Genomic DNA, 21,150 nt, shown 5'->3' with positions numbered 1-21,150 from the left:
GGAAAGGTTTTAACAGTCCTGCTCTCCCACTCCCCCCCCCCAACTTAAAAAAAAAATCAAAAACATCTTCCTGCCTTCTGCAGGAAGCAGAAGCCTCCCTTATATAAGCCCCAACTCACGATCCATGGGCAGACATTTTCCTTGCCCAGAAGGGAATCTGTCCCATGTGTTCCTTTGCTAATAAACCCTATTTTGATGGAGTTTTAGCTGGGCCTCGGTGCCTCAGCCTCCATTCACTCATTCTCCGTCAACTTTTTACCTATCAGAATCTATCCCATGTGTTCCTTTGCTAATAAACTCTGCTTTGTCCTGATCAACCCTATTTGTCATATGGCTACTTTTTATCTATCAATAGCCAAGAGAGAATAAGTTATAAATCTCTGTCTCTTGTTCTGATGCCCTTGAGGCATTTACTGAAGCAATCATGATTAATTGCCAGGGGTCAAAGTAGGCCATCAAGAGGAGACAAGAGTCACTTTCAGCATGACTGCTCAGAAATAAGAGTTTTATCAGGACATATGACCCCTAGATAACAGTATGATCTAAAGTTATATGTCAGATATCAACTGAAGCAAATATGGTGTCCAATGAAGGCTAGCTGTGCCTTACTGGAAGTGGCTCAGCTATATCACTGGAGGCACTGTTAGTGCATCTGCCTTTTTCTACCTCAGCAGAGACAACCTGACTATGTGACAAGACATAGAAGAATAAGAACTTGACTGATTCCAAATCATTTTAGAAAATTTGAGAAATCTACCTGAGTTTGAGAAACATACTCAGGATCTAAAAGTCCTTGATAGTGAGTAGCAGAGACAAAATCCAGAAATGCTAGAGTCAAACACATATTCTTAGTTCTCCTTCCATTTTCTAATTTTTTATTTTATGTCTAAGGATGTCTTGCCTGCATGTGTGTAAGTGCACCCATGTCATGCAATGTGGGTGGAGGTCAGAAGAGGGTATTGAATATCTTGAAAACTGGAGTTCTGAACAGTTGTTTGCTGCCATGTAGGTTGTGGGAATTGAACCCAGGTCCTCTGCAAGAGTAGCCAGTGCGCTTAACTGCTGAACCATATTTCTAGTCCCCATTAGTTCTCCTAATGTTCATGGATAGACACTAAGTATAATAATGTCTTTTCCATCTTCTACTACAGCACATAGTAGGTATTCAAATGATTGTCTGTTAAGTGAATTTCCAGTGAAGAAATGACTTAAGTTTTTATGAAATATTTAAGAAGCATATAGAAAAAAAAACTATACTCAATTACAAATGAGGAATTGAAATTTTTGTGAAAAACAAGGACTCTACCACCCACAAGGCTGAGAAAGTAGATGACATTCTGACAGCCTCCACAGAAAACTGCAGAATTATGCTTATATGTAGCTCTGAAGTCTATAAATATGAAGGTTACAGAAATGTACCTTTCATTTAATTCCAAGACATATACAGTCTGGAAATTACTCATTCCTACAAAAAGCATGGGTACCCTGGGAAGAGGGATGGAGCCTAGCCCGTGGTGAGATTGGAAGAGATGGAGAGCCAAGGGTGAGCCAGGTCTGGAGTTGAGACCAGAAAGTGTGCAGTTGCTGGGGTGTACAGCAGAGCATCCTGCTGGGTGTGAAAGTGAGATGGGGCACTAACAGATAGTGGAGTGAGACCGCTAATGGAGACTGTGGGCAGAGCTTGAATAACACGTGAGTTATGAAAAGCTGTCTCTTTGTAAGTTTCTCCCTTTCTGTCATATAAGCCATGTGAAACCCAAGACAAAAATGTATTATGCTGGTTTTGTCCATCCACATCAGGATCACAAGACCCTGCATGAGTGAGGGTGGGTCAAACAGAGAGTATGAAGGGGAAAATGTAGTGCAACAACATAACATTAGGTCATAGATCCAAGAGACAAGTGCTTACTTCAGGTCGTAACCCCTCCCCTACACGATTTCATGCATTCTGTCATATATGTTAAGGCTTATTGAGCCCCATTTGTGTCTGCAAATATCTCTTGTGAGTCTATCCACTGGCGCTTAGTCAACTTATTTAGCATCACTTCCTCAAAGAAAACCAACTCTCCCTTTATCAGTGGTCATCCATTGCCAATAGCTCCTAAGTTAAGTTTGGGGTTTCTTACCCATTTCTTGAATTCTATGCTGGGTCCAGTTTGAGCTTGCAGGTGTCTTGTGCATGCTGTCATCATTGCTGTCAGTTCATAAGAGCAACTTCCCAGCCACCTGGAAAACTTTGTTGTCCTGTGGTCATCCACCACCTTTGTCTCTTACAGTCTTTCTAACCCTCTTCCTACAATGGTCCCTGAGCCCTGGGTGGCAGAGGTTATAGGTGTCCATCCAGGGACAAGCATTGAGTGGGCCTTACATCTAATTTCACAGCTGCTGATTACTTCCAAGATCAGAGTACTACTGAACCAATAGAAATAGTTTGCTGGACCAGTAATTGTGTTTATTAGGCTTTACACCTGGGTAGGACCATTGATTGTTTTCTCCCTTGGCAGCTTACATAGTTTCCTCTGATTCTATGAGAGCTAGTCTTCAGGTTGGGGGCTTTCAGGTCAGTTCTAGCTCTTTTGCTCCAAGTCCTGTATACAAATGTTGTAGTCTTGTCATCAAAAAAATGTCTTACTTTCAAGTTCTGGGAGGAAATCAATGGCTGTGGCAGTAGCTCCTGTTATTTGGGAATTTCTTGGAGTAGTTGACCAGTGACTCAAAGGGAGACTTCTGCCTGACAATGTGTCTTTTTGTTATATAGCTTTAAGCTATACATACACACTTACATATATACTATATGTGTATTTTTGTTTTATTTTATTTTTTTGCAAATACCAATGTATTTTTTTAACTTTTACAAAAACTTTATTGAGAATTTCATATGTGCATATGAGGTGTTTTGATCAAATCAATGCCAACTCCCTCCCTTCCAGCACCTCCCATATCTCCCCATCACTTTTTTCTTTTTTTTCTTCTTTCATTTATTTATTTTTATAGGGGTTTTGGGTACTCTAACATTCACCCTCTGAAGAGATAACCCTAAAATCTTTTAAGGCTTAGATACAAGCTCCCAAATACTTTTGAGATTTTTGGCCTTTGGAACAGAGTATGCTGCTAAGAGGACCAAGGACATTTTGACTTTTAGCCAAGAAACTGGCTACTTTTCTTTGGGGTCTTTTTACCCCAACTGCCTAGCCAATTCATACCTCCTATTCTTATCATGCCATCCTCTGAAGGGGTTACCTAAATTGCCAATAGGGAATAGGGACTCAGACTGCTCTGGCCTCTTCCATGCTGAACTGGGACGCAGGGTGAGGCAACTGGCATACCCCTTCAGTGGGTCTATCTAAAAGTCTCCCAAATTGGGTAACTCTTATCTCTAAGGGGAAAAGAAAGTCCTTGAATCCTGAATAGGAGATGTAAAGAAGTAAAGGCAAGCGTAATTAGCAACACAAGTTCTAGACAGGGAACTAGAAAAAAGAACAGAGCAATTTTCAAATGTTCATATGAGAGTCCATTGGAATTTCTTGATAAGGGCTTCCAAAAGCATCCCTATATTGGGTTCCTTCTCATTTTGCTTTTGTCTTCCAAGGCTGAACTCTAGAGTGATGGATTCAGGGTTTGCATTCAGGTATTTTGATAGCTGTTGGAGTAGTTAGAATCAGTGTCAGTTCTCTCTCAAAAGCTTCTAAATAGGGGGAGGGGAGAAAACAAATTTATCCATCATTTTAGAACAATAGCTGGTTGTCTCCCTTAGGTACAGGTGGGCACCACATTATTGGAGACCAAGATTTGAAGTCTTACATCTGAGCAGCAATATCTGGTTAGAAACAAAATCATCAATGACAAATAGTTGTCTAAATAACTTTTTATATAGACTTAAGCCTAATGTTTGGGACATGCATTTCCTTGAGCTCTTAAAGAAGTATGCTGATGACTTTACTCTTTGTTTATACTTTCCTTTTGGGTATCTAAGACCATAGAGTTGGCCCAAATAAATCAATTTTTTTTTCTTTTTTTACACTTTGAGGATCTGTTCCTCAGGGGTTACATGGGCTTGGGAGGAGCTCTTGGCTCCTTTCTTTTACCAGTTCTATCTATGTGAAGATAAGTCAAAGGTCCTCCACAACCATGTCTGGCTTCACTTGGAAGCATGAATAAGATGTTTCCTCTGAGTTGACCCTCCTCTTTGTAGAGTGGACACTGGTTCAAGTCCATCTCGTGGTGTCTGCATGTCCTCCCCAAACAAGAGAACAGGTGACACACCACGTTTACGGGACATTTTGAGAGATGTTCCATAGTCCCCTGGAACTTGGTTGACCTTGGAGGGCAAGGGGCAAAAGCTGTCCTTTAAGTCCCTCTGACCACATTAGTATAGCCTTAAGGTATGTCTGTTAAACATCCAATAAGGTTAGTTCCATGAGTCTGATACTTTAAATTATCATGTGCTATGTATATAAGGCTTGGATAAAGAAACAAAGGTTCCCAGATAAACATTGAGTGGATTTATATTTTGTTCCTTAAACTAGTTGACTAAACTATGACCATAGAATATTTAAGATTATGTGTATATTATTTTTGTTTGATCCTTTATATATAATGAACCTAAACAGACATTCATCACTTGCTTAGGCTTTCTCATTTTTTTCTATTTTGGAAAATATCTCCATTCCCATATCCTTTTAACATATTTTACATCCTCATTTTCTTTTTCCTTTTAAAATAATTATGAGGCATAATAGCATTAGTAAATAAATTTTCTATCAGTTGTGAAACTTCTTTATCCTGGGGAGGCTAAGCAATGCTTATTCCCTTTTAAGGTTCTAGAGTCAAGCCAATGTTTCATTAAAGTTTTACTGGGGAACCAATGAATTTATTGAGCTTACTTCCTGAGATAACTGAGGAGTAGCTGAGGTGTATGTATGACCTGAGAGTACGCACACTGGATAGCCTTTATCCAGCATGGGTCATGCCTTCTTTTCCTAGCCTTCCCCCATTGTATACTTTAGCCCTCCCCAAATCCAGGAGGCCATGTGTGATTCGGGTCAAATTACAAACAGTTGTCTGGGAAGAGTGGCTGGGTACTCCATTATAGGTCCAGTGACTCTGCTTGGCCCTCCTTTAATGAATGAGCACACTGTCAACAAGCCAAATTGTAATGATGTTTAGTGATCAGCCGCAGCTGAAGTCATGATGATGGGAGTTATTTCATGTAGAAGGGACTGCCGTATAGCATCATCTTATTAAAAGGATATGGATGTTAAAATGATTTGGTGCTAGGACCCACATATGAGGGAGAACATATGTTGTTTTACTGAGTCTGTTATTTCACTTAGTATGACAGCTTCTAGATCCATCCATTTATCTGCAAATTTCATTATTTCATCTTTCTTTACTGCTGAATAGAACTCCATTGTGTAAATATACCACAGTTTTTTAACTACTCGTTAGTTGAGGCGCACTTAGTTGCTTCCATCTCTTAGCTATTGTGAAAAGAGCAACAACAAACATGGTTATACAAGTGTCTCTACAATAGGATGAGTCCTTTGGGTATATGCCAAGGAGTGGTATAACCAGGTCATATGAAGGTTCATATCTAGTTTTTTAAGAGTTCTCCACACTGTTTTCCATAGAGGCTGCATGAGTTTGCAATTCCACCAGCAGTGAATGAGTGTTACCCTTTCTCCACATCCTTGCCAGCATTTGGTATCATTTGTTCTCTTGATCCTAGCCAGTCTGATTGGAGTAAGGTGATACCTTAGGGTGGTTTTAATTGGCATTTCCCTAATTACTAACAATGTTGAACACTTTTTGAGATGTTTCTTAGCCATCTTTATTTCTTCCTTTGAGAACTCTGTTTAAATCTTTTGCCCATCTTTTACTTGGGTCATTTGGTTTCTTGCTTGTTTTTTGAGTTCTTTATATATTTTGGATGTTAAACCTCTGTCAGATGTGTCACTGGTGAAGATTTTTTTCCCATTATATGAGTTTTCTCTTCACTTTTTTGATTGTTTCTTTTGCTGTACAGAAGCTTTTTAGTTTAATGAGGTCCCACTTATTGATTGCTCATCTTCATTCCTGAGCAATTTCTGTCTGATTTAGAAAATCCTTTCCTTTCACCGGTATCTTCTAAGTTACTGTCAGTATTTTCTTCTAATGATTTCAGGGTTTCCAGTTTCACATTGAGGTCTTTGATCCATTTGGAGTTGACTTTTGTGCAGATCTAGTTTCATTCTTCTACGGGTGGATATCCAGTTTTGCCAGTGCCATTTGTTGAAGATGTTGTCTTTCTTCCATTGTGTGTTTTTGGCGCCTTTGTCAAATAACAGGTGGCTGAAATTGTGTGTACTCATGTTTGGATCTTCAATGATGTTTCATCGATCTATGTGTCTATTTTTGCACCAGTACCATGCTGTTTTTATGACTATACCTCTATAGCATACTTTCATACCTGGTACAGTAATCCCCCCAGTGTTACTCTTAGTGTTCAAAGTTACTTTGCCTATCTGGGGTCTTTTGTGCCTCCATATGAATTTTAGGATGGATTTGTCCAATTCTGTGAAGTATGTCACAGGGAGTTTGATTTGGGTTGCCTTGAATCTACATATTGCTTTTAGTAGGATGGTCATTTTCACAATATTAATTCTTTGAATCCAGGACCATGGGAGGTCCTTCCATCTCCTGTTGTCTTCCTCAATCTCCTTCAATGATTTAAAATTTTCATTGTAGAGATCTTTGATGTCTTTGGTCAGATTTATTTCAAGATATTTTATTTTTTTTGCAGCAATTGTGAATGGGAGCATTTCCCTGTATTTTTTCCCCAATTGCTTGTTATTGGTATATAGAAACTGACTTTTGTAGATTGGCTTTGTAACCTGGCACTATACTAAAAGCATTAATCAGTTCTAGGAGTTTTCTGGTGGAACTTTTGGGATCTCTTAGGTATAGTATCATATCATCTGCAAAAAAATCATAGTTTGACCTCTTCTTTTCCAATCAGTACTCCTTTAATTTCCTTCTTCTGCTTATTACTCTAGCAAGAGTTTCAAGCACTATTTTGAAAAGGAGTGGAGATAGTGAACATCCTTGTCTGGTTCCTGATTTTAATGGGAATGCTTCCAGTTGTTCTCCATGTAGAATGATGTTGTCTCTGGGTTTGCTGTATATAGCTTTAATTATGTTGAGTTATGTTCCCTCCAGTCCTATTTCCTCTATTACTTTAAACATAAATGAATGCTGAATTTTATCAGTAGCCTTTTTCTGCATCTATTGAGATGACAATGTGGTGTTTGTCTTTGAGTCCATTCATGTGATTAATGATGTTTATTGACTTGTGCATATTGATCCATCCTTGCATCTCTGGGATAAAGTCTACTTGATCATGGTTAATGATCTTTTTGATGTACATCTTTATGCAGTTTGCAAGTATTTTGTTGAGAATATTTGCATCTGTGTTCATTAAGGATATGGGTCTGTAGTTTTCTTTTTTGGTTTTGTCTTTACTTGTTTAGGTATTAGAGTGATGCTGGCTTCATAGAAGGAATTTGGGAGTTCTTCCTCTGTTTCTATCATTTTGAATAATTCAAGTAGTATTGGTTGGAGGTCTTCTTTAAATGTTTGGTAGAATTCTGCTATAAATCCGTCTGGACCTGGGCTTTTTTTTTTAGTTGGGAGGCTTTGTATTACTGTTTCAACTTCCTTATATGTTATGGGTCTGTTGAAACTGTTGCTCTCTTCTTGAATTAACTTTGGTGGTTCCCACGATTTCAGATATTCATCAATTTCTTTTAGACTTTCAGATTTAGTAGCAGATACATTTTTTAAAAAATCCCTTAAAATGGTCTGGATATTATGAGTGTCTGTTGTGATGTTGCCTCTTTCATCTCTGATTTTGTTGATTTGGGTTTGCTCTTTCTTTCTTTTGGTTAACTGAGCTAAGGGGCTGTCTATCTTGTTTAGCTTTTCAAAAAATCAGCTCTTAGATTCATTGATTCTTTGTATTGTTTTCTTTGTTTCTATTTCATCAATTTCTGCTCTGACTTTTGTTATTTCTTCTCTTCTGCTGGGTTTGGGTTTCATTTGTTCTTGCCTTTCCAGTGCCTTGAGTTGCAGTGTTAGGTCATTTATTTGGGCTTTCTAATTTTTTAATGCAGGCCCTTAGAGATATAAACTTCCCTCTTAGGACTGCTTTTAATGTGTCCTAGAAGTTGTGTTGTGTTGTATTGTCCTTTTCATTGAATTCCAGGAATTCTTTTCTTTCTTTCTTAATTTCTCCTTTGACCCAATCATGGTTTAGAAGTGTGTTGTTCAATTACCACGTGTTCATGTAGTTACTAAGGCTTCATCCAGTGTTGATTTTGAGCTTTATTGGTTTGTGGTTCGATAGAATGCATGGAATTATTTCAATATTTTTGTATTTGATGAGGTTTGTTTTGTGGTCCAGTGTGTGGTCAGTTTTTGAAAAAGTTCCATGGAGTGCTGAGTAGAAAGTGTATTCTTTGGTGTTTGGGTGGAATAATCGAAAGATGTGTGTTAGGTCCATTTGATGTATGGTATTATTTAATTCAGACATCTCTCTGTTTATTCTTCGTTCAGTTGACCTATCTAATGGAGACAGTGGGCTATTGATGTCCCCTAGTATTACTGAGTTGGTGTTAATCTGTGTCTTAAAGTCCTGTAGTGTTGTTTTTTATGAATTTGGGTGCACTAGAATTTGGTGCATATATGTTAAGGATTGTAATATCTTCTTGGTTAACTGGTTCTTTAATCAGGATTAAGTGACCCTCCTTATCTCTTCTGATTAGTTTTACTTTGAATTCTATTTTGTTTGTATGTGTATTTTTCAGTAGGCTTTTTGAAGCAATACATTTCCCTCCAGTTTCTCACACCAAACATGATAGAATATTGGGAGGCTTTGTATAACTGATTCAATTTTCTTATTTGTTATGGGTCCCTTAAAGCTATTGATCTCAGTTCAATTTTCATGGGTTCCATGAATTTAGAAAATCTCCCATTTCTTTAGATTTTCAAATTTAATAGCATATAGATTTTTAAAGTATTTCCTTATAACATTCTGGATCTTTTCGGTGACTGTTGTAATGTTTCATTTCATCTGTGATTTTGTTGATTTGGTTCTACTCTAACTTTTACTTGTTTAACTGGGCTAAGGGTCTGTCTTGTTTATCTTAAAAAATCAGCTCTGAGAGTCATTAACTCTTTGTATTGTTTTCTTTGTTTCTATTTCATTTATTTCAGTTCTGATTTTTGTTATTTCTTCCGGTCTGCTGTGTTTGCGTTTGGTGGTTTTTTTTTTTTTTTGCCTTTCCAGATTCTTGAATTGTACCATTAAGTCACTTACTTGTGGTCTTTCTGATTTTTAATATAGGGAATTAGTGCTATTAACTTCACTCTTGGACTGCTTTTAATGTGTCCCAGAGGTTTCGTTGTGTTGTATTATCATTTTCATTTAGTTACATGAATACTTTTATTTCTTTCACAATTTATTCTGTGACCCATTCATCATTTAAGAGTGTGTTGCTTAATCTCCATAAATTTGTGTAGCTACTTACTGCTTCTTTTGCTGTTGATTTTTAGGTTTATGGTTTTGTGATGTAAAGAATACATTGAGTTATTTCTTTTTCTTTTTGTATTTGTTTAGGTTTGTTTGTGCCCCACTACATATTCTATTTAATGGAAACTTCCATGGGCTGCTGAATAGAAAATGTATTCTTTGGTGCTTGGGTAGAATATTCTGTAAATGTCTGTTAAGTCCATTTGATTAATGATATTCAATTCAAACATTTCTCTATCCTTTCTATAGTTGACTTGTCTATTGGAGAGTGTGGGGCACTGAAGTCCCCTACTATTACTGGGTTGGTGCTAATTTGTTTTCTTCAAGTCCAAAGGTACTGTTTATATGAAATTGGCTTCACAGAGTTTGGTGTATATATGTTCATGACTGTAATGTTGTTTTGGTTGATTGCTCCCTTGATCAGAATGAAGTGATCTTCTTTATCTCTTTTGGTTTATTTCATTTTGAAGTCTATTTTGTCAGATATTATAATTGCAATTCCTGCTTGTTTTTTAGTTCCATTTTCTTGGAATATTTTTTCCATCTTTTCACTTTTAGGTAGTGTCTATCCTTGATGATAAGATGAGTTTCTTAGAGACAACAAAATTATGTATTTTGTTTCTTAATCCATTAAACTAGTCTGTGTCTTCTGACTCTGGATTTGAGGTCATTGATATTTAAAGTTATAATGGAAAGATATGCATTGATTCATGTCATTTTCTTTTCTTTTTTTGTTCTTAGTGCTATTTTGTGTTTCCATAATCATATCTTCATTTATTTTCTTTCTGTAACCTCTTGAGTATGTTCATTCCTTTCTTCAGTCCTTTGTATATGTTTTGAGTATTCTTTGTAGGGCTGGTTTGGTGAACATGAATTCTTTCAATTTATTCTTTGTATCATGGAGGCTTTTTCTTTCTCCTTTGACTACGATAGAGCATTTTGCTGGATAAAGTATTCTGGATTGGCATCTATGTTTAGTTCAAACTTGGAATACTTTGCTCCAGGGTCTTCTGGCTTTTACAATTTGCACTGAAAAGTCAGCTGCAATTCTGATAGGTTTTCCTTTGTATGAAACTTTTCATTTTTCTCTTGCAGCTTTCAGTACCCTCTTCTTTGTTCTGTATATTTAGTGTTTTATTGTGGTATGTTGTGGTGAGTTTCAGTTCTGGTCCTATCTATTTTGTGTTCTGTATTTCCCATTATTCCATATGAGTATGTCTTTCCTTAATTTAGGGACATTTTCTTTTACAATCATGTTGAAGATCTTGTCAGTGCCATTGATCTGAGATTCTTCTTCCTCTATACCTACAATGCATAGATTTGACTTTTTCATGGTGTTCCATATTTCCGGCATATTCCATGCCTGTTTTAGTTTTTTTTTCCATATTCTTTGCTTAAGCAGTACAATTTTTCAAATTTATCATCTACTGTTATTCTGTTTTCCATTTTATTCATTCTTCTGGTGAGACTTTTTTCTGTTATTTTAATTGGCTTATTGAGTTTTTCAATTCCATCTTCATTTCATCCTTAGTTTTCTTCAATATGTCTATCTGTCTTGTGTATTCACTTTTCAAATCCTGAATTGTCTTTTTCATTTCATTCAACCATATATTTGTATTTTCTTGAACTTCAGTCAGGAGTTTTTTCCTATCCTCTTTGAGTTCTTTATTTGTGTGTTCTTTAAAGTCATTGAATTCTTTAATCATCTTTATGCTTGTTTTTAAAAATTCTGTGTTCTTGGGTTCCTCTGGGTATTTCTCATCGTAGAACACTTCTAAAGGACTGTTGGGATTTGGTGATGACATATTATCTTGTTTTTTCATGTTGTTTCTCTTTTTGCATTGTGATCTTGGCATATGATTTTTTTTATTGGTTGTATCTCTGATAAGAAATTCTAGCCTGCCTCTGTTGAGCTGGTTTCGTTCTGTTTGTATTCTTGATGTAGCTTGGTTGCTTTCTGATTAGGGATGAATAGTTTGTGCTTCAAGTTCTTATTTTTTGATTTTTGATTTGAAGAGGCCAGATACTTCCAGACCCGTCATTCAGTCCAGAGTTTTCTAGCAAGGTGAAGGGCCTTAGCCCAAGTCCTGATGATGGAGATGAAGTGGGCAGGTTATGACTAGCTAAGGAGAGATGTGTACCCTGGAGGTATGGGAATAGGGCTGGTTACAAAGGGGTGGTGGTGGTGACCCTGTGGGAAGGATTCAGGTGATTCATGCTACTAGTCTGGTGCTCCTTGTCACATAAGTAGGAAGGGATCTAGACCCAAGAAAGATGAATGGGAATATGATGGGCCAGTTCTGCCTGGCTAAGTAGAGAAAATGTGAGCCCTGGAGCAGCAAGAATGAGGCTAGTCCTAAAGCAGGGGAGATGGTGACCTAATGGAGGAATCCAGGAAACTCACCCTTCTAGTCTGGCATTCTCTGGCAGTGGCAGCTGGAAAGGGCCTAGGCCCAAAGAGGGTTGATGGGGGTTCTTAGTAACTTTTGATCAAGGCATCCTTATGCCTTGTATTTCCACATTGCCAGGGGCCTACAAATTACTCTAGCCTGGCAATCATTTGCTTTTACGCTATTTTCCCAAATGGGAACCAGTATCTGTACACTTTTCTGAGGTCCATTAAAAATTAAGTGAAAGAGAAAACCCCATAAAAATTGACAGTATTCTATCGATAAAATATTATTTACTTACTTTCAGTTTGGATTAACATAAAACAAATGCCATGATATTATGACCTCATGTCTTAAAAATAAAGATTTCCTCTTCTCTCCCCTTTTTAGTACATTAATTCTCTTCATTTCTATATTCCATTTGCTTTGCTTAAAGTGCATAGAATCTCATTTTCTCACATTATATTTTCATTAGCATAAAATGTTTATCATACTGAAGACATTTTATTGTTACTGAATTAAAAAATAAAATGATTATACATGTTGAGAATTGAATGCCTCATATGTATTGCTAGTCTTAATTCCCCTTATGAGATGACAGATTTTCAAGGGCATGATATTCTCATCAATTAAAAAATGCCCCGTGGCTCTCTGTAGTTCTGTAGCTATCCTCTTCTTTATTATCTTGCTTTAATAATCTTTAGTTTTCACAGCTTTCATTTATTTTTCAAACAATATTAGCTTTCAATTTGAATTAGGAACTCTTAACAGCAGTACTTATACTTCATTTCTGATTTTTATTTTGCTATAGCATAGCGGCCACATAGAAGCCTCACATGGAACTTATATTTACTGTGTATTATCAGGTAATTTTATGGTTGCAGGCCATGTAATTCCATAATTTCTGCTCCTACAAGTAATGACAGTTGTGCTTTGCACATGAACTCTTCTTCTTTCCCATCCTGGTCTGTCCTTTGTACCTCCCCTGCCTCATGCAGATCATAATTTAGGATATAGGGTCATTTCAGAAAGACTTATGGTGAACTCTTCACACTCATTCTTCTCTTCTTATATTCTCATTAGCAGCACTGTTAGGTGAGTCAGTTTTAGAAGTAAATTCCTAGAGACCTGTTCTAGATTCTAAAGGTATTATACACTCATTCTCACTTTTCATAAGGGTTAATTGGTATTTATTCTGTTTCTCCAGGTTCAGTGATCACTGATCTTTATGACCTGCCACTTTGCAAGACTTTCATCAGCCAAACAGGAAAGCACAGTTCTGTGATCTAGTATTGAGTGTAAAACAAAATCTTCCCATTCAAGTTTCTTAAAGTTTGGGAAGTTTAGACATAAACTGAAGATCCTGGATTCATATTTCCTGGTATAGGAGATGAACTGTTGTCTCATCTTGTTCTGCATACATGCATGGACAAATTTATGGAATAATTATATGAGATCATATAGAATGAAAGGTACAGTTCATGTAGGAACCACAAAATTTGGGGTTTCTTGATATAAAAGAGTTCTCCAGGATGCAATGCCTGACTCTTTTGCCAGTGGAAATTTGTCACTGCAGGATATCCTACACCACAGCACTGGACACATCCTCACTGTAGCACTGTAATAAATTCTAACCAGTTAAGACTGTACTAATCTCTGGGGATTCACAACCCTGGGTATAGTACCTACCTGGCCATGATAGGATGTTATGCCCTGACACTAAGCTGTGTCATCCAGGACTATAGCTCTGCAAGTTACATGACTCTTGAACATGTGAATTGGCTAGTACCAGTTGAGATGGACTGTGAGTGCAAGATGTGCACCAAGTTCCAAATAAAACAATGTGTAAATTCTCAATAATTTATATGGAAACTTATATGAAAATATTTTTGAACATAGTTGAAATAAATTTAGAAATATGTTAATATTGTAAAATTAGATTACATTCACTCTTTTTGTTATTTTCAGTGTATGACCTCTAGAAAATATGAATTACATACATGATCACACTTATGCTCAAGCCACACTTCTATTAGACAGTGCTTGCTTGCTCCAGGATCTTGTGTTTACATGAGCTATCATCAATTTCCTGAGGGACTTTTACCAAATATAAAGAGATTCACATCTATTCAGAAAATTAATCCAGTTTGTATCATACATTTTCACCTTCTGCTTCCTGCCTGGAACATGACATACCCAGATGCATTGCTTCTCTCATTTATAGGAGTCCTCCAGTGTGCACTATACTGCTAGAACCACAGGTCTTCAGTAAATATTTGCTAAATTTGCTGTTTAATTTTTCATTTACATACATATATTAGTATTTCAAGTATTTAACTGTGGTGAGAATAAGTTAAACACTACTCCAAAGTGAGAAATTAAGGTGCTTTGAGAAGGTGATATGTGCACTTCATCCTTTGTGGATCTGTAGAAGGTTGAAGAAAAACCTCTGGCTTTGCTGGTAAGCTTCGTTCATGATACAGTCCAATGTGCAGAAGGTCTTGTCAAAATCACTTAGGGCACCTAATGGAGAATTCATTAATTCGCTTATGGTTGCTGTTCTAGTTCCTTTATGCAACTCTAACATAGTATTGTAGACTCTGTAATCTATAAATAATAGGTTTTTAAAAAAATTGTTGTGGGGGCTAATTTGCTGTCTGATGACTACTGTGGCTTTCAGGATTTGGTCTTATTTTGCATCCTCTAGAGGTGTGTGAATACTATGCCCTTACATGGTAGAAGATGGAGGGGATGAACCACCCAGGGCCTTTCATATGGTAGTAACCCATTTATGGCCTGACCATCACCTAAGAACCCATCTCTTAAAATTGTTGTATTGGGGGTTAAGTTTCAACCTGAGTTTTGGAGGGGCACAGGCACTTAAACCATAACAGTTATGCAAACTTTCACGTGGCAAGATGAGGTTTGAGTCAGTTTTCTTAGACTATCTTAGTACCTCCTCACTCTATCCATAAGAATGAATTCAAATCTATGTTATTCATTGTTTGCACATTTATGTCTAAAATAAGTTATCTTTGGAGAAATATTTATAGTTTACAGCAACAACTACATGATTTATTCATTACATTTGTGGAAATTTTGCTAAAAAATTTTTAGGAAATTAAGAATATGCAATTAGAAATTCTGTCTTCATGTTTATGTATTTTAAATTAGTCACAAAAGACACAAGGAGACATAATTTGATTATTTTTGATCCCCTAATGCCGGCATATATATAGTTTCCTTGAGATTCTGAAGCACAGCTGGATAATGTATCTTGACATAATTTATTATTTTTAGTCATTCACACCTGGTTACATTTTCAAGGTACTGAATTTTGTGGGTTTATTTTTCAGAAAATGTAGTTTATGTCTAGTCAGACTTCATCCTATTCTAAATGAGGAAATTCCCAAAGTAAACCATGAATGTGGCATCACAGCAGAGGCTTTGCTCTGATTAAAGCAAATTATTTTATATGACATTTGTTTAAAAGTATATTCATTCATGTTATAGAAGTAATTTTTATTGAGGTTTTTGCTATTCCCATTAATGATGAAGTAATGCAGGACACCAATGGAAACTTAAATATGTCTAGGTTCAATTTTCTCATTAATAATGATATTTTAAAGACAAACAGCACTATGCCTGCATCTGGCAAGGAAGACTTCTTGCATTGGCTATGAGATCACATTTCTATGCCCATAACATGTAAGCATAAGCTTGTACTCTATGACAGAAACTGAAAAATATTCTTAGGGACCATATAATTAAAACCAGGATTTCCCAAAGTATACTCTTTTATTTGTTACTAGTTTCTCTCCCTCACCCAAGGGAGAAAAAATATGAACTTTTTCTTGGTTTGTAACCTTTGTATGCTAGTGACAAAAACTGTAACTCAAATTATTATGACTTGGCAGAAGAGAGATCAATGGACTGAAAACTATTAGGTCATTTACTTTGGCTGGTCTTTACTTCTCAATGTCATGTTTAACACATCTCTAAGGAAGCTTGCATACTGGCAACAGTGAACTCAAAATATGCATTTTGCTGTTAGTGACCACAAAGGATAAAGGGCTTGTTGCTACAATTTATGACCGGGAATCTTGTTGAAGGGTTTCATTGGCCAAGCCTAGATCATAAGCCTGTAACTAGACATTAAGTGTGATCTTTGTGCCATTAAATACAGATACATACTCTAGCCCTGGTGACCAGTGTGCAGAGAATTTTAATCACTTCTGGGTAATTGTATTAGAAAACTGAGCTTTAATACGAATGAACACATTTGAACAGATTTCTGTATTGTAGGACATCTTAGAGTTTTCAATATTTTAAAATTACAGGAGAAAAGATGGCAGAGGAGAGACAAACGACTTGCCAATGTCTCCACAAATATGAGAGAAAACATCTAATCTGTGGCTTCAGAAAGAGATGAGTAGTGTGAAAGACAAGGGACGGGCAGTGAACAACAGGATGTAAAACAATAAAACCCAGATATTGGACAATTAAATCTAAGGGAGACAGCAGGATCTGGGTTAAAGAGCACTGAACAAAGCAGTAGGGAAGGGAAGTCCCTTCCTCCAGTCTCGGTCTGCAAACGAAACAAAGTGGGAAAATCTCCAGAAGCAAGCAGCAAAACCAAAATTTTAGATGATGGATCTAAAGGAGAGGCCAGGGCAGGGACACCTTACTGCAGCCTTGACGAAACCTACCACACTGGAACAAGAAAGAAGCAAGTCCTAGGACTCTGCACTCAAACTGCTTTACCCAGAAGAGCACACTAGAAGTCTCCAAACCCCAGGGCCTCCTCCTACCCCTCAGAGCCTCAGATATTGAAATGCACATGGAAAAGTGTAAAGTCCTGGCACATGTGGAAGATTGTGGCTAGTATGGTGGACCCTTGCTGAGAGGCACCCATACTGTGGGTGGGAAAGTGCTGCAAGAGGATGGATACCTGTTGACTTGTGCACAGGGATTCATCTTAACAGGGAAGACAGACCAGACAACTCTACCATGTTGGAATTAAGAAAGCAGCTGTTTGTCCATAAGCAAAGTTAGCTCTAAAAGAAAAGTCAGGAGATGAGGGAACTTACATCCTTCTCAGCAAGGAAGAAATACTGACTGATGGTATAAATACAAAAAGAACAATGCGGGGCTGGAGAGATGGCTCAGTGGTAAAGAGCGCTGACTGCTCTTGCAAAGGATCTTGGTTCAATTCCAAGCACCCATATGGTGGCTACGAATTGTCCATCACTCCAGTTCTGGGGAATGTGAAGTCCTGTTCTGACCTCCGCGGCATTGCATGACACGGGTGCACTCACATACGTGCAGACAATGAACTCATACACATAAAATTAAAATAATAAATAAAATATTAAAAAGAACAATGCATATTTTCAACTAGCTCAATTAGGTTTTATGATTGTTCTTTTTGCACTTATCCTGTGGTGTTCTCTGTTTCTCCTACCACCTATAGAAACTACCTTTTCTGTCATCCCTACAAAGACAACCACATTAAAAAGTAAATGAGAAAAAGAGAAAAATCCTCAGTGTACATCCACCCTGACGGATGCATGCAACACAGAAACAAAATTATATGGGAATCGCAGTGAGCATGATCTTACAGGAAGCTTGGCTGTTTATCTTTTCTGTGTCTTTCTTTCAGATGCTGGCCAGTGCCTAAGCATCATTTCTCAGGCACTTCCTGCTTTTTTTACGTTCTCTGCTCCTATCCAGCCCCCTTTCCTCCTCATAGCCACTTACAAAAGACATGGTCTTCTCTCTTCTTCCTTTTCTGGGAAGCTGTTGAGATTTACAGCTTAACTGCTTTGGGGTTTTTCTTTTAAACTAGAATATAATTGTCCTCAAGCTTTCTACTGACTGTGTACTTAAATTCCATTATTAGAAAACTAAGAACCTTGAGAAAAGATCACAGTTTCTCTGGTAACATGTGGTACAGCAAGTAGGGCTTCACAAAATTTTTGGTAACCATGATACCTTCAAAAACTTAGAGCTCCTCAGTAACTGAAATGAAAAATAATGAAATGACTGAAATTCCGAGAAAAAAATTCATTATTTTTAAAAATGTACAGCCTCAAAGAGGATTCAAACAGAAAATTGAAGTAATTAATTCATGATCCAGATTAGAAAATTGTCAATATAGACGAGAAATCAGCAATATAGTGATACAATCAGTGGAATGGATAATGATCTCAAGAACATCAAGGAAAAGTTAAAGATAATTTATATTTTAAAAAGAATCCAACAAATAAAAAAAAAAACAGTAACAAATCATCGGCATCAGATAAGAGCAAGCAGAAGAAAAAAAGAAAGAAGAAAGAGTATCAGGGGATGGGAAGCTACTACATTCAGAGAACAAAGAAAAGACAAATAAACGATGACCACAACTTCCAAGAACTCTACTACATGATGGAGACAAAACCCAAGAATCAGTGGGACAGAAGAAGGATTTGTGATAAAAACTGAAGGCAGAGATAAACTCATCAACAAAAGTATAGTGGAAAATTTCCCAAGCCTTGGGAAAGTCATGAAGATACAAGAGACATTTAGAATTCCAAACAGAAATGACCAGAGAAGAACTTCTCTGAGACACATCATCATTTAAGTGGTAAGCTACAGAACAAATAATATCACAAGCAGCAAGAGAAAAAAGCCAACACATGGATAAATGCAAGCCCTTGAGAATAACATCAGAAGTGCAGTCACCCTAAAATCTAGGAAAACATTGAAATATATTTGATTACAGTGGTTGAAATATAACAAACAAGATTATTAAACCAAGAAGAGATATCTTTTAAATTTGATGGAGAAATAAAAAACTAAGGTAAGCAACAGCTGAAGCAGTTTATGACCATCAAGCTTTTGATCTGGTTTAGCTTTGGTTTTGTTTTAGTTTTGTTTTCTAGTTTTTTTGTTTTGTTTTGTTTTGTTTTTCTGAGGAAGGTGTGAGTATGGGTAACTTTAACAGCCACTTACATTGTTAAAATTTAGATACCTTGTTTTAGAAGCTTGTGTTTGAGTAAAAATTTCAATTAATTAAATTACCCCCCTCTTCTTTCCAAGTTATCTGGCTAGATAGGTTAGGGCACGGTTGTATGTGTGAGTGGGAGCTGAGCTTTTCTTCTGCATTCTTGACAGCCACTTTTATGGGATATCTGCTCTGGCCCCAGTTCATTTCACTGAGATTTACTGAGGTGTGGAAAGTAATCTCAGAATTTATTCTCCAACACTGGTCAGAAATTTTGGCTGCCTTTTGCTCTGATTGGAAGTTTCCCATCAGGTTTTGGTAGTGATACATAGTCATATGATTTTGAAATGCTTGCATTCAGTCCCTGGCCAAGGCTGTTTGTTCTACAAAGGATACTGCCTCTCTTCCCCACTGCCACACCACGGAAAAATAATCGATTCTTCAGGAACCTACTTTCCACCTTAACTTCCCACCCACTCTAATCTTGGGACATAGGGCTAAATCTGAATTCTTATTTTCACTAGATCAGAGCTGAGGCATGTAAGCTCAGGACTTCTATTGCTGTCTAATACTGATGTGATTGTCTGCACTGGAGCTGCACATAGATGCTTTCATATCAAGAAACCTGCTTACTTTCTCCTAGCTATTTAATAAAGAAACATAGCTTGACTCTCTTTAGCCGCAGCCAGGTGGCTGCAGGGTCACAGGTATCTTCTATTTGTTTCTTATTAGAGCATCTGCTTATTTTCTTTTTACTTTTATGCTTTTAATATGTAATATGTTCAACAATTTTAGGAATACTTTTTGCTGATGATAAGATGTAATTCTCTACACTGTTGTCCTGAGATTGCTTAGTGAAGAATAATAAGGTCAGCTTTGAAACCTATAGAAAAAGACCACTTAGTCTTAGGCAGATGCCTACTCCATTCCAAAGAGCACCATTATAGATGGGGTGGAGGGCACAGAGAAAGAATTTATAGGTTATGAAAGCATCTATGAAAGTATTTCAAAAGAATATTATCACCATTATAAATTTTTCATAGCTCATGTTTTGGGCTATGCTGACCCAAGCCGATCTATTAATTAACTAATGAGAAAAGACAGTCAAAGAGATAGGCTTTGATTTTGCAGTGTCAAACCAGTCTTTAGACCATTGAAGCCAGAACCCAAATGTCCCCTTGCCAGATCAGCTTGGCCCCTACTTAACCTACGTAATTTATCTTGTGGTTCTATTTCTTCAACAGAATATTGAATTAGCAGCAAGAACAGATATTAACATTTTTGGCCTTCCAGAAGATTTCTTATGGGAAGGGTTATGAAAAAGTACACAAATCCAGGAGGTTTTTTTCCTAGATAATAATACCTAATATTTTTGAGTCAGCAAATGGCTCAGTGTTTAAAAGTGCTTGTTACCAAGTCTGATGACCTGAGTTAAATCCTGGAATCAATATAGTGGAAGGAGAGAACTAGTTCCCACAAGTTGACCTCTGGCCTCCATATGCACATTGGGACACACGTGTGTTTATACACACACACACACACACACAAACACACAAAATCAATGTAAAAGTAAACTAATTATTCTGAGGTTTTACTGATTTTTGCTTGAATTAACTTAATCATTTCTTACAATAATCCACTGAAATACAAACTATTATGATCTTTCCTTTACAAATAAGAGCATCTGTGAATAATGCTTTCCTTGGCAGAACAAGTGAATGATAAAGCTGGGAGCTGAGCCTGAGCAACCCTGTTCACCCGTCTCTGTGCCTGCTCACTGCCTCTCCCAGAGCCCTGTAGCTACCTCAGATAACCCCTCAACTGTGTTTTACATTTCCCAGGAATCTCTGATCCAGAGAAGGTGAAATAATGTCTATACTTATTCATTTGATTCAGTTTTAATAGTTTTTCTAAAGCTCAGGGCAGTACAATAAGCTCTAGGTCCAACTTCTTCTTGAGAAGTAGAGAATAATATAGCATAAAGGGGGAAAAGTATAACTGTTAAAAATAAACTGTCAATATTTATTGGTTGGTGATAGTTTTAGATTGTTGAACATCATGGTCCATTTCCATCCCTGGGATTCCTATCCTCAGCATTTGTGTGTGGAGAGTATGCAATGCCATCCATGGAATGAGAGCCACTGGGATTATTTATTTGAATGCTGTAGCTGGATTATTGCTCCTGACTACTCCAAATAAGTGCCTGT

This window comes from Nannospalax galili, unplaced genomic scaffold (assembly GCF_000622305.1).
Source record: "Nannospalax galili isolate Female #2095 unplaced genomic scaffold, S.galili_v1.0 scaffold418, whole genome shotgun sequence".
Taxonomy (NCBI): domain Eukaryota; kingdom Metazoa; phylum Chordata; class Mammalia; order Rodentia; family Spalacidae; genus Nannospalax; species Nannospalax galili.
The sequence above is the reverse complement of the archived record's forward strand: the minus strand, read 5'-3'. Positions refer to the sequence as shown.